At 31.0% G+C, this 7,321-nt stretch overlaps 1 long non-coding RNA gene across 1 annotated transcript; it reads left to right on the top strand.

The window, feature by feature from the left end:
* Window positions 1-983: 983 nt before the first annotated feature.
* Window positions 984-2,768, top strand: LOC150034183 (uncharacterized). The gene is made up of 3 exons (XR_016532374.1): window positions 984-1,381; window positions 1,486-1,561; window positions 2,516-2,768. It is a non-coding gene; the product is annotated as an uncharacterized LOC150034183 (long non-coding RNA).
* Window positions 2,769-7,321: the final 4,553 nt, after the last annotated feature.

Genomic DNA, 7,321 nt, shown 5'->3' with positions numbered 1-7,321 from the left:
AATAATTAGCTTCATCAGAATACATGAAAATAAAGAATAGATAGACACCAAAAGACCCAAAAAAGAAAAGGAAAAAAATACTGAAAACGAAAAAATAAATAAGGAAAAGATACAAGAAAGATAATAATTGAAATAAACCTGAATTAACTTTAACACCCTCCCTCAAACTCAAGGTGGTGGAATAACAACCAACTTAAGTTTGTGAAGCGACTAACTAAAGTTAATGATGGAAATATTGGGATTTATGCTCTAAAGCCTCTTAGTTAATTTGTTATTTGATATAATAGTTGATTATTTTGAATATACAATAATAAGCTATCTATCATGGAAAAAATCCAAGGTTATTTCATGAAAATTTGAACACTATGTAGTGGACAGTATATGGATAAAAGTTGGGTGTCTTATCCTCGTAACATTATGAATACGACCCACTTTGTAATAGTTACAAATGGTATGATCTAAATCGTCCATGTGGAGACGTGCGAGTGAGATATTTTATACAATGAGATTGTATAAGACCATATCACGAAATACTTAATCTCTCTTTGTAACGTTTTCTGAAGATATTAATATTTCATAGGATAACCATGTGTAACTCGATCTCAATCCTGGGTGAGTCATGAACTGCTGCCTATGAGAGCTTGTCCTTTGATTTTTATGGGTGAGAATGACCCAATTCGCTGACTCAATAAGCCTATATTTTGGGATAAGATTAATTATCCCAAATTTTTAAGTAATTTTAATCTTAGTTATCTCGAAATGTTTGTTTGTTTATTTTGAATTTTAGGTTAAAAATTGAATTTAATTTAAGGAAAAGTTGGTTAAGATAATTTGGAGATTTGGAATTTTGGAAGGAATTAAATGAGATTTGAAAGTTTGGAATGAGGTAAATTTTGATTTGGGAAGCTAAAAAGGAAAAGGATATATATGTGTGTATGTGTCTATATATATATCTATTATTTTCCCAGAAAACCCTAATTCAACCTCTCTCTTTGTGTGTGTGCGCGTATGTACGCGTGCGTTCTTGAGTGTGGGTTCATAAGGCGTGCAAAAGGGAAAAAAATAATCACTCTTCTTCTTCCATATTATTCTTCTTCGCATGGAAGAACCAACCATCGTCAGTCCAAGTTCCACCCACCAACTTGTGTGCCGCTCTCGATCATCACCTCGTCGCCGTCAGTTTCATCTGCTCGGTCGTCGTTGGAACAGCCAACAATGTCGGCTGTTCATCCATTTTTGTCAGTGGCGAGTATCACTAGTTTCATTTCGGTTTGGATCTAAACAGTAGCGTCGTCGATCTTCTACTGCACCTTCCGTTCGTGTTATCGCCACATTAATCGTGCCGTTCAATTGCCGAATCGTTGGAAATTTTGAGAATTAGGTAAGGGTTGCTTGTTTTGGGTTGAGTTCTATATATTTTTTTCTTGAAGTTTTTGGTGAACCATGGAAGTTTTAAGCCTAATGGTTGGTTTATTGTTGATCTAGGCGGTTGGGATAGAGGTATTGAGGTGGTCACAGTTGCTATCCAATGGCATCAAGGAGTAATTTTGGTAAAGTTTTGGTAAGTTTTACGGCATTGCGATTTGTGGAGATTGGGAATAATTGTTATAAATTAAGTTTATGATGTTTGGCTCTGGTTCATGTTTAGGTTGGAGCACTTGGGGGAATTCTGGAGTGGTTTTAGTTAAATCACGTGCTGTGTAAATGAATTGGATTGAGTTTTGGTAAAATGTATATGGTGGAATTAGGCCTTTAATATTAATTTTAAACTTTGTTTATGTCATAGACTTGATTCAAGATCTAATTGGACAATTAAGAGATAAGTTTGTTTGAATATATTTTTGGATTTGAATTAATAGATAAGTGACATTAATACCGAAACGCCTTTTGTTCGGACATTTTAGTTCCTTAGTTTCAATTAGAAATAAGTAAATTCAGAAACATATATTAGACCTTACGAATATGATGTAAATTGAATGATTCAGCTTTACGCATGTTAGGACCATGAGAATGTTTTATTCATTATGATGCGGAATCTTAGATAAATGTTTTATGATTCATGTTCAGTGGTGACAATTGCCCTTCTAACACTAGCCATTTTTTGTGATCCTTCGAGTTTGCTATCATGTTATTGGGAGTTGACGGGTTCTCTACCACATTACCGTGATCCTTCATGTTCACTACCATGTTCAGCATCATGATCCTTTAGACTCAATAGCATCATGATCCTTTAGACTCAATACCATGTTCAGCTCCGGGGACCACAGGTTCTCTACAATGTTTGTGTGCTTTCGAGCCCCAAATACGTGTTAGAATGGATGTAATTGTTCTTTAGATGACCATCCATGTTTTCATGTTTCCAAGTGTTCACGATCTTATGTTTCTTTGATGAATTTCAATATGCTTGTCCCACTAATATGCATGCATCACATATTTTTGAGTATAGTCTGACCCCGGTAGGAGGGTTACTTGCTGAGTATTTTATACTAATTCTTTATTATGTTATGTTTCTCAGGTAAGGGCAAGGACACATCGACGAATGACAGGAGGAATCCGAGACCATACCAATATGGATGCCCTATGGTTGTTATGGCTTAAGTAATGTTGCACTCCATATTGTTTTACGCACTTTTTTTTTGTTGAACTTAAGATAAAATCGGTACTGGCCACTTAGGTGTAAATGGATGTCACAAAGGGATATGAGACTTACGACACTACAACAAAAACGGATTTTTATGACTCTTAGAAAATGCCATTACCATTTTTCGTGACTCTTTTTTTTAGTCTTTGAATTCACCATCAAAGAAAGTGTATAGATGACATATGAAAAATGTGTCATAAATCGTTGTTTCATGACTTTCAAATTCAATCAACAATAATCATTTAGTGACATTAATTACCTATCATGGTAACATTTTTTTTTTTGCAAAGGTATTGTAATTAAAGTGTGGGGTGGGGAAATTGAACCTTAGACCACGAGGTTGATAATATGACTATGCCAATTGAGCTACACTCTTATTGACAACATTGACATTTATTTATAGCCATTGAAGGTTGATTAATGATAGTATTTCGACGTAAAAAAAATACATTTCATGACATATGAGAAATGTCAAAAAAGTACTTATAATGATGGATAATTATTTGTTTTATCCATATTATTACACCTAAGTTTCCTCCAATTTTGACACGAGATACATAGAAACATAAATATGAACTTTCATATATAACAAGGTTGGTATCGTTTATACAAATAAACTATATACAAGGAAACTAATAATTAAACTTTGGTAAGTTATTTACAAAGAAACTAAATAAATAAGTGTTGCCAAAAAAGTTTGGTATTATCCCAACAAAAGAAACACACACATACACACATATACATAACTTGTGAGACAGTTTCTTCACTTAAATAGATTTGCGTATGACCTTTTAAAAAAATAACATTCATGTTAGAATTCAACCTAATATATCAATGTCAACAATAATAGTCATATAAATATACCTTCTTAATATATCAATATCAACAGTAATAATTATATATCAATGTCAATAATAATAATTATATAAATATACCTTCTTAATGTTTACAATCTCTCTTAACATGCACTCAAAACTAAAACACACAACATACAAATATAACATAAACAAACCGAAGGTAGAATTATACTTGCTTGATGTGTTACTAAAAGAAAATCTAAGTGCTCCTAAATAATAATAAAAGGTTTAAAGGTTAAAACTCAATACTAAAACCTTTGTCTAAGTTGAGAGGTGTTCAAAAGGATTTACCAACAATTCACTATAAGAACTAGATGTCTAATTGGTGTATTTCTCAGAAAGTCTGTAAAGAAGATACACTTGCTTTTGTGTAAAATAGAGAATTTAAAATTAAATAAATCATATATAAAAAAAGATTGCCAAAGCATAAACATATATTTACACAAACTACCAAAGTATGAAGCAAACCTATTTGCTTGTCTAGAAAAATAACAAAGAGATTATTTTGCATTCCTGTAGCCACAAAAGAATCACACAAGAACAGAAAAACAAAACAAATACACCATGTACTTAAGAAAAGAAAGAAAATAAAAATAACATATGGCCATATTTTTTCCACCATAAGATAATCCTAACAACAAAACATTTCAGCATGTTATACATAATTAAAATCAACAAAACGAGAGTATCCAGGCGGGTCCAACCATATTAGAACACATCATCACTTCAGAATAACATAATTCATAATTATGCATAATAGTAATGAATAAAGGATCATGCTAGTACGGAAGAAAACAAACCCAAATAGATAGAATTCTACTTACCTAAGCGTTTTAAAAGTGTTTCTCAAACGATCAAGAGACTCCTTATATAATAACATTCAAATTCCAAGGTTGAAACTTAGTTAGAAACCTTATTTGAATCTCGATCTTACTTACAATGACCTTGAACACCAATTCAAACACATCGTAACGAGTGTAAACTACAAATAGAGAAAACCCTCAAATTTCAAACTCAACCCTTGTTGAAGAGTGTTCAAATGGTTCCGTAACTATTCTAAATCTAAAAATATGGGATTTCAAGTATTAGAGACAAGTTCAACAATCTTAAATTAGTTTGAAACAGAGTTTAGAGCATTCTCACCCACTGAAACTTACCCAACTAAGTATAGTCCTCATTGGTGGGTGTCTGAATATGCTAAATCCTACCAGAAGAGAAAATTAGTAAAGAGACATTTTACTTAAAATTATATGTAAGCAAACTACATGAGAATTAAGTAACAAAACTCATTGGAAAACAAACTTATGTATCCAACCAACTAAACTTATCAAAATGAAGAGAAAATTAGTAATTGTAACTAAATAGAAAAGACAATAGTAATTGAACAAGAGAAAAGATAATAGTAACCGAATTTATTTGGAGAAGTACATGAACATAAACAAAAAACTAAAAAAATTATAGGAAAATTTTTACAAATAGAAAAAATGTCAAATTATTTACAGAAATAGCAAAAAAAAAAAATGTTGATAGACACTGATAGACTTTTATCATCGTCTATCAGTGAAAGACTTCTATCTGTTTCTGTCACTGATAGACACTGATAGAATTTTATCTATCAACCTCTATCAATCTCTATCAAAGAAGATTAAAATTAAAACTTTGTGTATATAGTTTCCCTTATTTTTCTATTTTTGAAAATTCCCTAAAATTATAGACAATAAAAAAAAACAACTAAACTTATAAAAATTAATAAACTCAATGAGGTAATAAAACTCATAAACTAAATAGAACACAATAAAAACTATAAATAACTCATTGGAAAAGAAACGGCTCAAAAGAAAGAAAAAAGACTAATAGAAACTAAATATATTGAGCAAAATACATAAACATAAACAATATATCTTATAGACTTACAAACGTAAAAATGTAAACAAAATTATTGAACCTAGCAACTCAACTTAACGTAAAGAAACTCGTTGACAAAAATAAATAAAATAGAAGTCATAAATAAATAACTTATCGACCCAAACAATTAATGTTATCAAGTCATGAGAAAAGATTGATAGCAATCACATTGTTATTTCATTAAACAAAGCAACCAAGCATTCAAGGTAGATAGACAGAAAAAATAAGTAACGAAACTCCAACTTTTAATTTTTGAAATCATAGAGATTAAACTCTAACTTTCTTCCAACCATAGAGACCAAATTTATACTTTAATGAATAAAAATTCACTGTAATAGAAACTTCAGTCTATACATTTTTGATTTTCTAATTTATACTAAGAGAAACATACACATGCAAATATTGAGGAACAGAACCACTTCAAAATATATTTTCCAACAAACAAAATGAAGTAAATTAAACAAAGCTCAAGATAGCTTGTGATCAAGATGTCATCAGAAATACCAATAAAGTATAGAAAGAAAAACCAGTGTTCAACATTCAAAGCCAAGAAACTAAAATTAACAACCTCATCACAATCTTTGTTCATATTCATCCAATTGGTTACTTAGTATATGAGAAGAATAGAACAACTTGTTGAGAATGTCCTAGAACTCACAGTTCGTGTTAAACATTCTATTTATCAATAATATTGACTTGTTGATTTTGCATCTTATTATGAAAATCCAATAAACGTATCATTGGCTATAGTCTGAATACTGTAACTTTATGTACTGACATAAACAAGATCAAGTTTACAGTATATAGCCTAAATGGTCTAATAAGTATATGGATGAAATTAGGTATCTCATCCTGGCAACACTATTGGATGCGACCCACTATGTAGTTGTTACAAGAAGTTGTAAAGTATTACAAACGATGTGATCCACAAATCGTTCATGTTGAGACATGTGAGTGGGGGCATCCTATGCAATGAGTTTGCATATAGACTGGACCATGAAAATTGTCACTTTTCTTTATAATGACCGTTTACTATTAAAATTGACTATTTCATTTATCAAATAACCTAGGTTAACTCAATCTTAATCCTGAGCTAGCTATGAATTCCTGTTTGTTCGAGATTATCCTTTGATCTGCAAATGTGAGAGTAATCCAACAACACTGCTCAATAAGCTTACCATTTTGGGGATAAGACCGAATGAATAGCTGAAGACATAGCCTTGCAAGATGGAATTCACTCCCACCCTATTTAGGGTTAGCAGATAGGTTGTTATCTTAAGTACTGATTCCATGTCTTGAATAATCGGAGGCTCACATTCTCATGATAGAGAAAGAATTTGATTCATAGAGATTATGAAGCAGAATTTTTCGTTAGATGGTCAGTAAGAACTTAAGGAACAAAATGTAATCACAGGGGTAAAACGGTAACTTTGACCTAGCTGTGATTACAAACAACCTGTGAAGGATCGACTTACTGATTATAGTTATAAAGTGAACATAATATATCTACAGTAAGGGGAGTTCAACTATGGGCTATAGTGGAATGTCCCATTAGTTAACGAATGGGGGTTAGATCGGACTAATGAGTTTAGCCGATTAATCTCGAAACGTTGAAACCCATCATCTGTAGGTCCGTGAGGTCCCCTACTAGCTCGTAAATGGTTAAGGTTTAGAGTAGTTTGAGAAATTAATTTGAAACGTTCAAATTAAACATAATAGGAGAATATATATTTAAATATGATTTAAATATATGAAGATGGTTATTATGCAAAAATTAATTTAATATTTGATATTAAATTAATTAATATTTAAATTAATGTATGAAATTAATTTAAGAAAATGATTTTTCAGTTATTAAAATCAAAATTGAATTTGAAATCAAATTTTGGTTTTAAAGAAAAATTGGGAAAAATCGTTT

The sequence above is a fragment of the Benincasa hispida genome, chromosome 9, assembly GCF_027475165.1.
Source record: "Benincasa hispida cultivar pf3 chromosome 9, pf3_genome.v1.1, whole genome shotgun sequence".
NCBI lineage: Eukaryota > Viridiplantae > Streptophyta > Magnoliopsida > Cucurbitales > Cucurbitaceae > Benincasa > Benincasa hispida.
Note: the sequence above shows the minus strand (reverse complement) of the source record. Positions and strands in the feature narration are given on the sequence as shown.